Source organism: Festucalex cinctus, chromosome 3 (assembly GCF_051991245.1).
Source record: "Festucalex cinctus isolate MCC-2025b chromosome 3, RoL_Fcin_1.0, whole genome shotgun sequence".
Taxonomy (NCBI): Eukaryota; Metazoa; Chordata; class Actinopteri; order Syngnathiformes; family Syngnathidae; genus Festucalex; species Festucalex cinctus.
In genome coordinates, this window is record NC_135413.1 from 4,259,342 (window position 1) to 4,277,006 (window position 17,665).

General features: G+C 48.5%; 1 pseudogene; it reads right to left on the minus strand.

The window, feature by feature from the left end:
* Positions 1–12,962: 12,962 nt before the first annotated feature.
* Positions 12,963–14,588, minus strand: LOC144015464 (trace amine-associated receptor 1-like; annotated as a pseudogene).
* Between the last annotated feature and the right edge of the window lie 3,077 nt (positions 14,589–17,665).

The following is a 17,665-nucleotide window of genomic DNA, read 5'->3' on the forward strand; positions in this document are numbered from 1 at the left end:
AGCTGCTCGTGAGATCTTACACAAGCATCTGAGCTTGTGCACCCACCTCATTTCACAACACCACTTCCCCACTCCAAGTAGAAACGTTGACTCATTTGTAACTTATTGATTTGTTTGTCAGAATTATGCTTGAAAAAACATCCTCAACCAATGCAACCACATCTGTCTGACAATATAATAATACAGCTTTTACTTGTAAAATTGTGACTTTGCTCTCTCTGTTATGACTTTATTTCTGTCGTATTACTTTTTTTCTGAAAAAAATGGTTCATTTTTTTGGTCTTGTATCTTGCAATATTACTTTATTCTGGTACAAATGATCTTTTTTTCACATTTCTTTCTTCTTCATCATGTTATGACTTTGACCAATTTAGCTTTTGGTGCACTTCGACATGTTTGAAACCAATAGAAGTTGACATGGTTTTGAGAATCAAATATGTGAACGCCTTTTTTTTTTTCTTTTTTTTTTTTTTTAGGGGTCTTCGGTCGGTCGTGAAGTTGGTCTAAAAAAAAAGTCTAAAAAAGGTCTAAAATTTCACCGAGTGATTCCTGCAAGAACCCTGCTATCTGTTCAATGAGAAGAAGCCCATCCCACAAATGGGATCACCACGAGTACAAAGGTGGGCTGTTAAACTCACTGCATACAAATACAACATTGTCTACAAACCTGGCAGACAATATGCAAATGCTGACGCCTTGAACAGATTGCTAGTCCCAGTAAAATTAAAAAGGAGGAGAAAACTGAGCAAGTGCTGATGATGGACATGTTGGATGAGTCACTGATAAATGCTGAGAACCCTCGTGCCTTGAAACCAGTGATACCCTCGAAGAGTATACTTTAGCCAAATAAGTAATTCTACTTTGAGGTGTGATAACTAAGTCAATTTTTAACATTTTTTTTTATTTCAACCACTCAAAATGTTCATTGGCATCAAAACTATCCATACATATGAAGTTTTTTTTTTTTTTTTATGTATTCCCCCCTCTTAGGACAATACAAGCCCAAAGAATGGACTATGAAGAAAACGAACTGTGCTGTATACATGTATAAAAAATAAATAAAAAATTAATACTTCATATGACATAATTAGAGCTTCGAATAAGGCAATAAGTTATAACAACAATTTTTTCAATGCATGCCAAATTTTTTGACAATGGCAATTTAACTAAAAAAAAAACCCTCGCAAATATTTTAGCCAAATAAGTAATTCTACTTTGAGGTGTGATAACTAAGTCAATATTTAATATTTTTTTATATTTCAACCACTCAAAATGTTCATTGGCATCAGAACTATCCATACGTATGAAGTTTTTTTTGTTTTTTTTTATGTATTCCCCCCTCTTAGGACAATACAAGCCCAAAGAATGGACTATGAAGAAAACTAACTGTGCTGTATACATGTATAAAAAATAAATAAAAAATTAATACTTCATATGACATAATTAGAGCTTTGAATAAGGCAATAAGTTATAACAACAATTTTTTCAATGCATGTCAAATTTTTTGACAATGGCAATTTAACTCATAAAAATCTCCTCGCGATTATTTTAGCCAAATCTGTCACACCGCCACCTGCGTGACAGGCCTTTATTGTCATAGTCATGTTTCCTGTTTTATTTTGAATTTCTGATTCCCTTCGCACCCCAGGTCACTTGCCCTTCCTGCAGTTCACTAATTACCGGTCCCCGCCCATGATCATGTCCACCTGCCACCAATCAACCAAGACAATAAAAGCCACCTGCATTCTCCCCTCCGTGGCCGAAGTGTCACACACAGTTAGTGCATGGAAGCGTCCCACAGTCCTCGAGTCCTTGTTCCTTGTTCCTTGTTCCTTGTTCCTTGTTCCTTGTTCCTTGTTCCTGTTGCCTTGTTGTTTTGCCTTGCTTTTGTGCCTTGTCTTGTTTTTGTGCCTTTTCCTCCAGTGGAGCGCCTTTTGTTACCCCTTTTGCCTTGTGCCTGTTTTTTCCTCCCTAGTGGAGCGCTTTTTGTTCTCCACCTTTTTGATTCCCCCTTTCTCCTCTCAGTGTGAGAGGAGACTGCTGCTGCCCGGCAATAAAACCTGTTGCCTCTGTGGCCTACCTTATCCTGCGTCTGGGTCCTACCTCTTCACGTCGTGACAGTACACTTCGGCCAGCATGAACCCAGCGGGAGTGTCCAAATTGGAGACCTGGCAGAGGCTTGAAGACATCGCCCGAGTCATTGCAGAGATAAAAGAGTTGATGGCTTTGGACCGTGGCGACTGGGGTGAAGGGTCGGACTGGCCTCAGAACCCCGAACCTCGTCTGCTGCAGCCTCTCGCCCCTGAACCTCGTCTGCTGCAGCCTCTCGCCCCTGAACCTCGTCTGCTGCAGCCTCTCGCCCCTGAACCTCGTTTGCTGCAGCCTCTCGCTCCGGAACCTTGTCTACTGCCGCCGCAGCCCCTGGCCGCTTCGCCTGTGCCGCTGCCGCCGCAGCCCCTGGCCGCTTCGCCTGTGCCGCTGCCGCCGCAGCCCCTGGCCGCTTCGCCTGTGCCGCTGCCGCCGCAGCCCCTGGCCGCTTCGCCTGTGCCGCTGCCGCCGCAGCCCCTGGCCGCTTCGCCTGTGCCGCTGCCGCCGCAGCCCCTGGCCGCTTCGCCTGGGCCGCTGCCGCCGCAGTCCCTGGCCGCTTCGCCTGGGCCGCTGCCGCCGCAGTCCCTGGCCGCTTCGCCTGGGCCGCTGCCGCCGCAGTCCCTGGCCGCTTCGCCTGGGCCGCTGCCGCCGCAGTCCCTGGCCGCTTCGCCTGGGCCGCTACTTCCTGTTCCTCGTCAGGCGGCGCATGGATTGCGGCCGCCACCTCCTGTTCCTCGTCAGGCGGCGCATGGATTGCGGTCGCCACCTCCTGTTCCTCGTCAGGCGGCGCATGGATTGCGGTCGCCACCTCCTGTTCCTCGTCAGGCGGCGCATGGATTGCGGCCGCCACCTCCGGTTCCTCGACCGGCGGCGCCCAGCCAGCGGCCGCCTCCTCTTGCACCAGTTCCGGCGGCGCCCGGCCAGCGGCCGCCATCACCTGCACCAGTTCCGGCGGCGCCCGGCCAGCGGCCGCCTCCTGCTCCTCATCTGGCGGCGAACACCCCGCCGCCACCTCTGCTCCTTGTCGGGCGTCGAGGACGCCCTCCTGACTGGCCCCGCTGGGACTCTCTTGTCGGGCGTCGAGGACGCCCTCCTGAACTGCTTTTTGTCTGTACGGATGGGTGGGCCGTGTTCCCACCTCCGTGCCCCCTTCCGCCCACCCTTGTTTTTGGACTCTTTGGGTCGGATGGCCGTCAGGAGCCGGCCATTGAGGGGGGGGTACTGTCACGCCGCCACCTGCGTGACAGGCCTTTATTGTCATAGTCATGTTTCCTGTTTTATTTTGAATTTCTGATTCCCTTCGCACCCCAGGTCACTTGCCCTTCCTGCAGTTCACTAATTACCGGTCCCCGCCCATGATCATGTCCACCTGCCACCAATCAACCAAGACAATAAAAGCCACCTGCATTCTCCCCTCCGTGGCCGAAGTGTCACACACAGTTAGTGCATGGAAGCGTCCCACAGTCCTCGAGTCCTTGTTCCTTGTTCCTTGTTCCTTGTTCCTGTTGCCTTGTTGTTTTGCCTTGCTTTTGTGCCTTGTCTTGTTTTTGTGCCTTTTCCTCCAGTGGAGCGCCTTTTGTTACCCCTTTTGCCTTGTGCCTGTTTTTTCCTCCCTAGTGGAGCGCTTTTTGTTCTCCACCTTTTTGATTCCCCCTTTCTCCTCTCAGTGTGAGAGGAGACTGCTGCTGCCCGGCAATAAAACCTGTTGCCTCTGTGGCCTACCTTATCCTGCGTCTGGGTCCTACCTCTTCACGTCGTGACAAAATCAGTAATTCTACTTTGAGGTGTGATAACTAAGTCATTTTTTAATATTTTTTTTTCTTTCAACCACCCAAAATGTTCATTGGCATCAAAACTATGTATAAATATAGTATATTTATTTATTATTATTATTTCCCCCCGCCATAGGACAACAGAAGCCAAATAATAGATTATGAAGAAAATTAACTGTGTTGTATATATGTGTAATAAAGAAATAAATTTGAATCTATCATATGACATAGTTAGAGCATCAGGCAACACGGTAGCTTTGATAGAAAACTTTGGGGAAAAAAGTACTTTTTGTGGGGCTCCGGAGCGGCACCGGGACCCCTCCGTGACTTTAGCCGCAAATTGTGTTTGCTTTTCGGATACAGGAAGGCCCGATTTACACCCCCGTATCCGGCGTCGCACTTCAACGAGCCACGTATCTCTGTGCTCACGGTTCCAGATATGTGTCAGATATGTGCCATTTTCCCCGTAGGACGTACGGTTCCGGAGAAATAACGGAAAGAAAAAGCTCCATTACACCGAGACGTCCGTTGAGTTTACCCGGATATCGTGCTTGTTTTTCGGATAAATTTACACCGCCTGTATCCAATTGTATCCGGCGAACGGAAGTCAACACAGCGACGAGCTACATACCGTTGGGAAGCTGCACGTCCCCCGCGGCATTCTAGGACGTGCTCATATGTTCGTTTATGTTTATTTTGTAGAAGTACTTACTTGCCAACTTGCATTTGCAGCTTTTTGTGTCTCCGATCGCCGTTCTTTTACTTAGATCCAGGAAGCTCATGCCTCTTGCACATTAGCCAAATGTGTTGTGAATCCAAACTAGCCGAATAAAAATCGAAGCTTAGCACTTTCACACGTAGAAATGCAACGGCCAGATAAGATAACCGACGAGGAATTCATCTCGACAACCGTTACATGTTACACTTCATAAGTTGCAAAAAAAAAACACGTTTTTTTTTGTTTTGTTTCATCCCTTCTGCTTGCTGTTTTCACCGATCCATGCTCCTTGCCATGTTTTGAAGAATGCACGAAGGGAAATACGTCACCTCCACGTTGCACGCACGTTTGGCCACAATGGCACGCCTCCCCCCTGCAGGCTTTGCAGAGCAAATGGCAATGGTAGGCTGGTTCAAAATGGATGATCGAACTGCGCATGCGTGTGGAATATGCACGCTATCAATTCTAAAGTTCTAAAGTGAAGAAAGAGAAAAAAATATATAAATAACAGCCTTCACACACTGAGGAAAACCGCTGTATTGCAACGACGCCCACCTCTAACAGTGGCTCATTTTGGGGACATAACAACGACAAAGAGCGTTGCCATTCGACCCCTCCCACTAGGGAACGTTTCTCCCACGTCCATGCAGACTAACAAACAGCATATCCTAACACGGAACATAAGTCAATAGCTCGCAATACCTTTTTCTGCACAAAAATATAAGTGGCGCGCGTGTACGCGCATCCACGAACACGCACGCGCGCCCACTAACGTGCACGCGCATCCACTAACATCTTGTCGAATGCACAATCAGTAAAAAGCACGAAGAAATAAGTCTGTGTGGAATATGGCGTGGTGGAAACAGTCCGGTGTTTGCAAGGAAAATCATTAATTGGCCTCTTCCGCCACCTGGTGGATTTGGGGTGCGAAATCTTTCTCATGCCCATGGCACCGTCGAGGAATGTCCATAGAAGGATTTCATGCAGAAATCACGGAAATTGCAATAAAATACATGCAGTGTCCAATCGGTCCAAAAATGTCACTTATAATGTACATTAATGTTACGCGGCTGGCTAACGTATCTTCCAGGGTTATAAAATGAGTAATCTGCCTCATGCAATGGCTGAGAAATGTCGGCACACTCGCATTTTGACGGTCCCCCAGTTTTCCAAAGCCGTGGCTCATTTTTTTTCTTTTTTTTTTTTTTTTTTGTGTTTTCCCCCTGCACAATCAACTCCCAATTTACATATTTGGCTAAACAATGGCACAAAAAAAGACGGACTTCAAAAGATGCTGTCTTGTCACAAGTGCATGCTTACATCTTGAAAGGATGGCCGGCAGAAACCAACCCAAACCTCAGAGCGTTTCAACAGAGAAAACTGGAACTCAGTGTGAGCTGCGTTCTCTGGGGAGCCAGAGTTGCAATCCCTACAAAAGGAAGCGAGAGGATGCTCAAGTTATTACATCAAACTCATGCAGGAATGACTAAAATGAAAGGTTTGGCCAGATCATACATGTGGTGGCCAGAGATGGGTAACGGTGTTGAGAGAACTGTTCGGGCATGGCAAGAGTGTCAGGCACATCAAAAAGCACCTGGCCTGCACCTTTACATCCATGGGAATGGTCTGAATCACCTTGGTCAAGGATTCATATGTACTACGCAGGACCTTTCTTAGGAGAAATGTTTCTTGTGATTGTGGATGCACATTCAAAGTCGCTGGATGTCTACCCGACAAAAACATGCACCTCCCAAGTCACTATTGAAAAACTCAAACGATTTTTTAGTATTTTTGGAATACCAAAAATGCTTTTATCTGACAATGGAACTTGCTTCACAAGTGCAGAGTTCGAAGCATTCACAAAGCAAAATGGTATTCATCATGTGTTCCACCCATCCTCAAATGGACTCGCTGAGAGAGCAGTTCAGACCTTCAAGGAGGGAATGAAGAAGATGAATGATGGAACACTACAAACAAGGTTGTCGAGATTCTTGTTGAGCTACCGGATCACACCGCATCAAATGACAGGCTTGTCACCTGCGGAACTCATGATGTCACGCAGACTGAGGTCAGCTTTGGATTTGATTGTTCCAGACGTGAAAACCAAAGTGCAACAAAAGCAACTGAAGCAGAAGACAACTCACGACACACACAGCAAGCCGTGCGGATTTACATCTGGAGATGCTGTAATTGTAGAGGTTTCCTCCGGCCACTAGGGGTCACTGGGGTACTGAGTTTGTTGTGTTGCCTCGCGGCAGCAGTTCTCCATTTTGGTGTGCTGCCGACAGGACACGTTGTTACAGTGCTGCCGACTTCATGTTACGTTGAGCTGCTGACGTTGTTCATGTGAGTCTACATGTTTAATGTGTGATTATCAGTTAGGTGGAGATTCTTAATGTTGTCCACCTGTTTTATGTAAGTATAGTATATGTATATGTACAGTAGACATTGGTGTATCCATAGAGGAATGGAACGTGTTCACTTGTCGCTGGGAAGTCTTCCGCGCTGGCTCGGGCATAGGAGATGCACAGGCCCCTTTCCAACTGTTTCAGTGTGCCAGGCCCAACTTACGTGACAGCCTATTGAAAGCCGATCCCGATGCTGCTTCCAGGCCTTTGCCAGATCTCATCGCTGCCATGCGCTCACTTGCTGTCATCCCAGTGGCTACTTGTGTGCTACGTACCGAGCTGCTTCAGTTGCACCAGGAACGTGATGAAACGTTCCGAGCCTTTGCTGCCAGAGTGAGGGGGAAAGCGGAGACATGCGCCTACGCTACAGTGTGTGAGTGTGGGAGGGATGTGGACTTTACTGACCACATCATCCGCGATGTTTTGATCAATGGCATCTATGACTCGGACATACGCCGTGCCACTCTGGGCATATCTGATGTCCTGCGTAAGCCGGTGAATGATGTGATTGCACTAGTCGAAAGCAGAGAAATGGCTCGTGATGCTCTCCCGTCTCCCACCCTCTCAGCGATGTCGTCATTTCGCAGCCAGAAGAGAGATCCACGTATGGATGCTGCCCCGCCCCCAGCAGACAGGACCAGGCAGTCGACGTGCCCTGACTGTAAAAGCCTATTTCAGGTTTTCACTGAAGGGCCTCGGGGGTGGAACACCAAGCCCCACCAGGTCTGCGTTGAGTGCTATCGGGCCCGACGACGCAAAAAGCGGCAGCTGCCGCAGATGACAGAGAGTCATCAGGCCGCCATGGAATCTGAACCAATCTCTATGGTTTCATCGATTCAGTCCAGAGCCGGACCCGCGCGATGTCGTAGGGCCCGACGCCGTGCTTCAACTACACACAGTGATGTCCACAAACCCGCACCTATCAGACTTGAGCACCACATCTTTACTAAAGGTGAATGGAGGCGCGCCAAGCTACGGGACCACCCCCGCGTGTCCGTCGCCATCTCGATCGACAGGCCAGTTGGACAGGGAGGCGGCGACGGGAGCCGGGGCCCGGTCAAACCGGTAAACGTATCCGCCATCGCTGACACTGGCGCGCAATCGGACCTTTGGTCTCTAGAGGAATTTCTCGCCTGTGGATTCTCTCGCGATGACTTGTACCCTGTCTGTCTCGGATTGTCTGCTGCCAATCGCTCCCCCATTAACATTGTAGGAGCATTCTTCGCCGAGCTCTCGACTGTCCCCGGTCGTGGTGATGTAGCGGTGACCTCCTGCCACTGCATGATGTATGTGAGCAACTCCGTCCGTGCCATGTACCTCTCTTATGATACGCTGCTCAACCTCGGACTCTTACCTGTTGGCTTCCCGTCTGGCGACAACCTGGTAGGAACCAGTGGCGTTCAGGGTCCTGACGCCCCTGATGCGACGGTCACGCTGCCGCCTTTCAATGCTATACGGTCCATTAATGGTGGCTGTAAAGGTCCATACGGTCCCCGTGACACGCACTGCTTCTGTCCCCAGCGTACAGCCCCTCCACCACGTCCTACGGAGCTGCCATTCCCTTGTACACCGGAAAATAATGGTCGGATGAAGGCCTGGCTCCTCAACAGATACGCCTCATCTACTTTCAACACCTGCCCTCACCGGCCTTTGCCATGTATGGATGGGCCACCCATCGAAATTCATGTGGACCCGGCGGCTACGCCTAAGGCTTGCCACACCGCCGCCACCATACCTCTGCACTGGCAGCAACAGGTCTACGATGACCTCCTGCGGGACGAAGCCCTTGGCGTCATTGAACGTGTTCCTTACGGCGATCCTGTAACTTGGTGCCATCGTATGGTCGTCACTCGGAAGCATGACGGCTCCCCCCGCAGGACGGTGGACCTCTCCCCTCTCAACAAGTTCTGCCAGCGCGAAACCTTCGCTACTGAATCCCCATTCCGCCTTGCGCGTCGCATCCCGAAAGGCACTTGGAAGTCCGTGACTGATGCCTGGAATGGCTACCATAGTGTGCCCCTTCGTGAGTCGGATCGTCACCTGACGACCTTTATCACGCCCTTTGGCCGCTGGCGTTACACTAGGGCGCCTCAAGGCTTTCTGTCATCGGGGGATGGATACAACCGTCGTTTTGATGCTGTCCTCTCTGACTTCGAGCGCAAGGAGCGCTGTGTGGACGACACTGTCCACTACGACACTGACCTTGAACAGCACTGGTGGAGGACCATTGACTTTCTCGCACGTGTCGGTCGGTCAGGGATTGTGTTGAATGCTGACAAGTTCCAATTTGCAGAAAAATGTGTTGATTTTGCTGGGTTCAGAGTCTCTGACGCCTCCATCGAACCACTCCCCAAGTACTTGGATGCAATTAGGGACTTTCCCTCCCCAGTGTCTACGACTGACATCAGAAGTTGGTTTGGCCTTGTCAATCAGGTGGCCAACTATGCGCAGTTGCGTGACACGATGGCGCCATTCAAGCAGTTCCTCAGCCCCCGCTGCAAGTTCTCCTGGTCTTCTGAATTGGAGGAAGCGTTCCAGGCGTCCAAGCTATCCATTATTGGAGCCATCCGCAAGGGCGTGGAGATCTACGACATGCGGAAACGTACCTGCCTCCGCCCAGACTGGTCCAGGTGTGGTATTGGTTACTTCCTGCTCCAACAGCATTGCGATTGCGCCTCTGGTGTACCTGATTGTTGCTCGGGGGGTTGGAAGATCACCCTGGCTGGCTCTCGTTTCCTGTCTTCGGTGGAGCAGCGCTATGCTGCCATCGAAGGTGAGGCCCTTGCTGTGGCCTGGGGCCTTGAGCAAACGAAGTATTTCACACAGGGTTGTGACAACCTTGTTGTGGTTACCGACCATAAGCCCCTGGTTAAGATCTTTGGCGATCGCACGCTGGATGAAATTACTAACTCTCGCCTATTCAGACTTAAACAACGCACCCTCCCATGGCGCTTTGACATTGTGCACCTACCTGGCAAGAGTAACCACGCCGCTGATGCTGCCTCGAGGCATCCGTCTCTCTCTGGACCGGTGGATGAGCCACCGGTGAAGTTGTGTAGTGTGCCTGATGTGGTGGAGTCAGCACTAATGGCCTCCATCCGTGTGGACGCGCAGGATCTCGGTGCCATATCGTGGTCCCTCCTCGCACAGGAAACTGCGGCCGATGCGTGCTTCGCCCGGGTCCTGCGCCTCATCGAGAATGAGGGTAGGATTGATGCGAGCGACCCCGCCCTGGCGGGCCTGTCCCCGGTCTGTGAATCGATCTACGCGCAGGATGGTGTCCTGCTGTATCACGACCGCGTCGTTGTCCCTCCATCCCTTCGTGGTAGGGTCCTTCAGTATCTCCACGCTGCTCACCAGGGCGTTTCTGCGGTGGAGCAGCGTGCTCGTGCTATAGTCTACTGGCCTGGGATGGCCAAGGAGATACATGCCACCAGGTACGGCTGTGCTGACTGCAACCGCAACGCCCCTTCGCAGGCAGCCACACCGCCTCTGCCGTCGTCGCCGCCGTCCACCCCGTTCGAGGCTGTGTTCGCCGACTTCTTTGACTATGGCGGGCTACTTGGTCGTTGGGGATCGGCTCTCGGGCTGGGTGGAGGTTCTGAGCTCTACGGCGGGCACGGATCTGGGTGGCTCGGCTGGTCTGGTTCGGCACCTCCGTTCTTTCTTCGCTACCTTTGGGGTGCCTGAGGAGCTTTCGAGCGATGGTGGTCCTGAGTTCATGTCGAGCCACACTGAGAACTTCTTCCGCTTATCGTGCATCAGGCATCGTGTGTCCTCGGTCGGTTTCCCGCAGTCGAATGGGAGAGCTGAGGTCGCTGTGAAGACTGCTAAGCGCCTCCTTGTTTCTAATACCGGCCCTACTGGCACCCTCGACAATGACCGCTTTCTGCGTGCCATGTTGCAGTTGCGTAACACCCCTGATCCTGACTGCAACCTCTCCCCGGCTCAGATTATCTTTGGTCGCCCTCTTAGGGACTCACTCTCTTTTATCAACAGGCTGGAGAAGTTCTCTAGCCCGCACATCCGTCCTCTATGGCGCCAGGCTTGGGCGGCCAAGGAGGACGCTCTCCGTACCCGCTTTTCCCGTACTACTGAATCGCTGAGGGCTCATTCGAGGCCTCTCCGCCCGCTGGTGCTCGGCGAGACAGTGTTCATCCAGAATCAGCTGGGTCCGAGCCCTCATAAGTGGGACAGGTCTGGTGTGGTGGTGGAGTCGCTGGGCCACGATCAGTACCGTGTCAAGGTCGACGGGTCAGGGCGCCTGACTTTGCGCAACCGTCGCTTCCTCCGCGCCTTCACGCCGGCTGCCCCCTGCATTGGGCAGCCTCCGTCGGGTTCGTTGCCACTGCCCCTTGCCCAGGTGCTGGTTACCCCGTCGGTGCGGCCCTGTGGTGTCCCGGGTGAATCCTCGCCTGCCGAACGATGTGCCCCGCGACTCGGCCTCGGATGTGGACGTGCCTGCGCCGAGTGATGGACCTCCCGTGGGGCTCGTGGCCCGTGGGGATCCTGTCGCTGTTGATGCGGCTCCGGCTGCCACGACCCCGCCTTCGCGGTCGCCACCTTTGTTGCCCCCTACCCCTCGTCCATGTCGTGTGAGGAGGCCGCCCAGGCGCTATGAGCCTGAGAGTGGCCGTTGGATTCGTGGCTGAGTCCGTCTACCTATATATCGATAGGCTTCTGGACTGGGGGGGATGTAGAGGTTTCCTCCGGCCACTAGGGGTCACTGGGGTACTGAGTTTGTTGTGTTGCCTCGCGGCAGCAGTTCTCCATTTTGGTGTGCTGCCGACAGGACACGTTGTTACAGTGCTGCCGACTTCATGTTACGTTGAGCTGCTGACGTTGTTCATGTGAGTCTACATGTTTAATGTGTGATTATCAGTTAGGTGGTGATTCTTAATGTTGTCCACCTGTTTTATGTAAGTATAGCCATTATATGTTTGGGCCTCTGCAGGGCTCCTTCATCGCTGTCAATAAATGATATTTGACATTGAGGAGTGTGTTTCTTCAGTAATTATCAGGAATTATTCGTATGGACCGAAATGGATTCCTGGTGTTATCCAAGACTGTTTAGGACCACTTTCTTGCACTGTTAGTGTTGGTACGGGTCAAGTTGTGAAAAGGCATGTAGATTAGATCAGAGCGAGAGTCCCCGATTCCAAGCTAAACGTTGAGAAAGAGCAAACTCAAGTGATTCCCAACAACACCTCAAATGTTGTTACATTACCAGAGTTGAACAAACCACAAATGTTAGAACAGGGTTCTAGTGCAGAAAATGTGTCAGATACCACCCGTTCCAGACACTCAGGTTGAGATAGCCTTACCTACTGAACCAGAATTGAGACGGTCTACCAGAGAGAGACGCAAACCTGTTCACTTGAAAGACTACTTTATTCGTTGAAGTAGGAGGATTTTCAGTTAGAGTATTGCTTAGGTTTTTGCTAAGTCATTTTCAGTTTACTATTATAGTATATATTTAATTAGAGATGCTATTTGTCTTATTGTTTGAATTATTGCAGACATTTTTTTGCTTAAAAGTGGGGGAAATGTGGTATCTTGAGTGGATGCGTTAAATACATGTTTTTGTATTACTATAGGTTCCCCAGTAGAGGGCGAACTCGCTTTATGTTACCTTAAAATGTTACCATGTAGGATGCATGAGAACGAGAACCTTGTAGCGCAATGTTGGTGTGCACCAGTAAAGCTTTTGGAACGACCACTTGAGATGTTGTCTTTAGTTATTCGGCTACTATTCAACATCCATCCTATTAAAATGATTTATATGCAAGCCTTTAGTTGGTGTCGTCTTTTATGCACACGTGAAATATGAGATGTTGATGTTTGAGTTGGAAATGAAATACCAGTTATGGTTCTACGCTTTATTGTCATATTGTAAATATATGTGCAGTCAGCAATGCTCTTGTAGTTCATGTAAGAGTTACAGAACACAAAAACATCCATCCATTGTCTCGACTGGTTATTCTCAAAACAGTGCTCTTAATGTCACTCAGTTGCAAGCCTCAGATGAAAACTAAACACACACACATATTAATACTACCACTACTACTACTAATAATAATAATACATTGCATGTGTATAGTACTTTTCAAAGGACTCAAAGACATCACTTCATTTCCACTGTTAAGCAAGACTTCTATAAATATACATTAAAAGATACATCTACACTACACACATCTATCAATAAATAATATAGGACAAATGCAGAAGAAACAAGGCACAGAACAAATATCACAGATTATAAGCAGTTCTACAAAGGTGGGTTTTTGAGGTGTGATATGAATGAGAGTATTTTAGTACAGTCTCGGATGTGTTTTGGAAGAACGTTCCGGAAGCTGGGAGCGGCTATGGAGAAGGCTCTGTCACCCCATCTCCAGTGCTTGGTTCTGAGAGGTGGAGACAGGAGGTCACACATTCGAATGTGACTTACAGTATTTTGCAGCGGGAGCCAGGCTGCAGTATGCGCAGAGTAAAAATCTGTCTAACTGCTTTTCGAAACCACGGGTAGAACAAGGTGTATATTAAGGGATTCACACACGAGTTAAAAGAATATAAATGAAGAAGAAAAGTCTTGAGTGCAGTCATTTTTGGGCTGTCGTGTGTGAGAGAGATGATGTAGTATGGACAGAGACACATGACAAAGACAAGAATGAGAACACCGAGAGTCCTGGCTGCCTTCAAATCGGATTTCTTTGCTCTTACAGAGATGGAATGTTGTAATTTGACATGAGCGCGCATGGCTCGCGCCTGAGACACAGCGACTACAAACACTCTTGTGTACAGAGTGACGATGACGCTGAGTGGAAGGATGAAAGTCACCAGCAGGTCAACAGCACCTGCATTGTAATCAATAGTGACGACACATTCTCCATAACAGGAGCTAAACTTTCCCGGATGCACCAGCTGGTCATTTAAAATGATGCAACAGTAGAGAAGAGATGAGAGCCAACAGAGACAACACACACTTGAATTCTTTTGACAGTGACTTTGACCTTATAATGCAGAGGGTCACAAATTGCAACATAACGGTCAGCTGATATCAGCACCATGTTTCCAATTGAGGCAGACGTCACCATAATCAATATTAGATTAAAGAGAGTACACAGAATATCACCCAGCAACCAGCAGGATGCTGAACCATAGAGCTGTGCAGGTATCATCAGGAGACCTAATAGAAAGTCAACGGCAGCGAGCGAGAGGAGGAGGAGGTTGGTGGGAGTGTGGAGCTGCCTGCACACAAGAAAACAAAAATGACAGCAACATGATTCATGAGACAGGTTTTCATTTGGACAAAAGACACAAAATAAAACATTAACTCTGTCAGTCACAAACATCAGTACTCAATTCAATCATAGGCAACAGGTGTGAAATGGCGCTGCAAGCCTGGAGAAAGAACATGTGCCTGAAGTGGGAGACAGCGATGATGACGAGCAGGTTGAGCAGCACAGTGAGGACGCAGATGAAGGGCAGCACAACACCTGAAAGAACTCTCAAAAGAAAGCCTTCAGATGAACCAGGCGAGGATTTCCTGCAGGAGAGGTTGGCCAGCTGTGGAAAGCAGAGCTCTGATTGCTCCTCCATCGCCACCAAGGAGCTGCAGCTCAGGCAGCGTTCTGTCCAAACGTCTCTTTTGTATGCCACATTTATGTGTTCTAGTCCCTCCCACAAGAACATCTGATTGGATAAAAGTTTGTCATACATGCTAACCATCAACAGTAATCTGAATACATATTCAATCTCACATAATACTACTAAACATCTCATTCCATTTTCATTCACAAATGTGTCTTTTTGTCAAGCTGAAATGGTAGGTTTAAGGCCCAGCAATATGAAGCTGCTCATTGGCATTTGCGAGAAGGAAGCAGTGTTACAGGTTTCAGGATGGTGGTACGGTTGTTAATAAATAGGTTATTAAATAGGTTGATTAACCCATAGGCAGTATTGTGACCCGTTTTGGGCTCTTTGGTGGCTCTGACCAAGTCATTTCAAAATAAGATATGCCTACGGGCTACAGAAGACCTGGTCATCGCTTCAGTGGTTGACGGTAGAACAATTGTGTGAAAAATACATGTGGTCTTGATTTATTTGGATCCTTCAGGCGTGGTTAATATCTGCTAAAGAAAGCATTTGGAAATTTAAAGTGGGCCAGTTGGTGTAAAATAAATGGTGGGATGGTCAGTCAGGCTATGGATAGTGTGTAGTGAATTTGATCAGGTTTCCTCTTCTACTTGGTTGAGAAGACAGCTGGGTGTTGGGAATGGTGAAGGAAGACACATCCATCCATCCAATTTCTTAACCGCTTGCTCCTCATAAGGGTTTCAGGCGATGCTGGAGCCTATCCCAGCTGGCTTCGGGCAGTTGGCGGGGCACACCCTGAAATGGTTGTAAGCCAATCGCCGGGCACACAGGGACAAACAACCATCCACACTCGCAAGCACACCTAGTGACAATTCAGAGCACCCAATTAACCTGCCATGTATGTCTTTTTGGAATGTGGGAGGAGACCAGAAGACGCATGCAGGCACGGGGAGAACATGAAAACTCCACCCAGGAAGGCCGGAACTCGATCTTGCGTCATCAGTAATGGGAGGCGAACGTGCTAAGTAGTCAGCCACCGTGCCGCCCTGCTGAAGGGAGACTCCACTGAACAACGAAGACTTTATTTTCTAGCAAGCAATGTTCCAGCGTGCCAATTTGGTTACTCTGTCCTGTCATAGTGGCATCCCAAACACAAAGTTTACTACATCACTAAATGGTGTGCTGTGAAAAACGTCCACAGGGAAAGATTTTGAGCCAAGTTTATTTGTATAGACCTTAATCACAAAAGAGTCTCAAATGGTTTCACAAGGCCACAAATACTAGCAACATCTGCTAATGTTGGGTTCTTGAGAGATGAGCAGTGTGTGACGTGGTTATTGATGAACATAGAGGTCTTAAAAAGGGCTCAAAGTCTAAAGGTCTGGGTAGCCTAGAGAAGTTAGATTTGGTAAATAAGTCCTAATTTTAATTTCTGTTTTGTGTTGAGAAGATCTATACAGTTGAAAGGTGGGGAAAAAGGAAGCAAAGAAGGCCAAGTTTGGTTTGACGGTGGATGTAGAAGCAATGTGTTATGTTTGTTTTTTTTGTGGTGTTTGCTTTTGGTTCCCCTGTGTGTGTGTGTTTTTTTTTGTTTTTTTTTTGTGATTTCCTTGTATCTAGGGATGGGTACCTTTCACATTTGAACTGGTACTGGAAAATTGTTACTCAATGGTACCAATTTTCTGTTCTTTTTTTTGTTTTTGTTTTTTTGTTTTGTTTGTTTGTTAAATTTGATTTATTAAATGGGCGGCACGGTGTTTGAGTGGTTAGCACGCCTGCCTCCCAGTTCTGAGGTTCGAGTCCAGGCTCCGGCCTTCTTGGGTGGAGTTTACATGTTCTCCCCGTGCCTGCGTGGGTCTTCTCCGGGCACTCTGGTCTCCTCCCACATTCCAAAGACATGCATGGCAGGTTAATTGGGTGCTCCGAATTGTCCCTAGGTGTGCTTGTGTGTGTGGATGGTTCTTCGTCTCTGTGTGCCCTGCGATTGGCTGGCGACCAATCCAGAGTGTACACCACCTACTGCCCATAGCCAGCTGAGGTAGGCTCCAGCACCCCCCGCGACCCTTGTGAGGAATAGGCAGTCAAGAAGATGGATGAATGGATGATTTATTAATTAATTAACTTCTCACATGACTGTGCACGAACTGCCAGTCTGTCAACAACAATACTCGTGTCTTCGTCGTTTGTCGCAACCTTCTTAGCTTGTTTATGCTTTTATAGCAAAATGTTTTGCGTGACATTGTACTTCAATGACCCGGCATTGTCATGTCTCCTGTGTTGTGTTCGTTTCACTGATCTATATGAATTACTGGATAGCCCATAAACGCTTGTGCAAGACGTTGAAGCGACAGGGACATCTTACTCCTCCCATCGCGAAACAGACTACTGTTTAAACTACTATGAAGACCCCTTTTCTTTAATTGCTCAGTTGCTAGATCCCTGTTGTTTCTATTAAGTACTGTCTCAAATGTTCTCTAATTTTGATACTGTAAATGTATAGGGTCATATGCCAAGAAATGTTTCTTGGGAGGAGTAATATGGCGGCCTTGCGGCTTCAAAACTGGCTATTCAGATTAGTGGTTCGTCTTCACTGATTCTTCTTCTACTCATTCTGTTAACTCCCTATGGCAGTGCTACAGCGCCACTCCAGACATGGCATATATATTACAGCTGTTAAACGTCCAAGACGTCTTCTTTTGGACACTCGCATGTCTTGAGACGGTTCTGTCTGTACAAGATTTTTTTAGAGGAACTGCTTTGCTTCCGTATAAACAGTGCCTAAGTCTCCTGTTTTTGGTTGGTCCATTGTTGTTGCTTGCTACCCTATGGCATGCTGCCGTTGTTTCTCCACGTCTTGTCTCACTTAACACTTTTGGACTATGTTGTTTTGGTTTCATAGTTTGTTCATAGATTTATTTTTGCCACCTTGTTTTTGTTTGTTAAACATTTTGGACTTCAGTCTCTGCCTCCTCACTTAAGCCTACCTACATTTGGGTCCTCCACCACAGTTTAGATGTAATAATGAATGGCATGTGTGTGTATTCTGAGGTGTAGCCTATGAGGGGTTTGGAACAGGGAAGGAA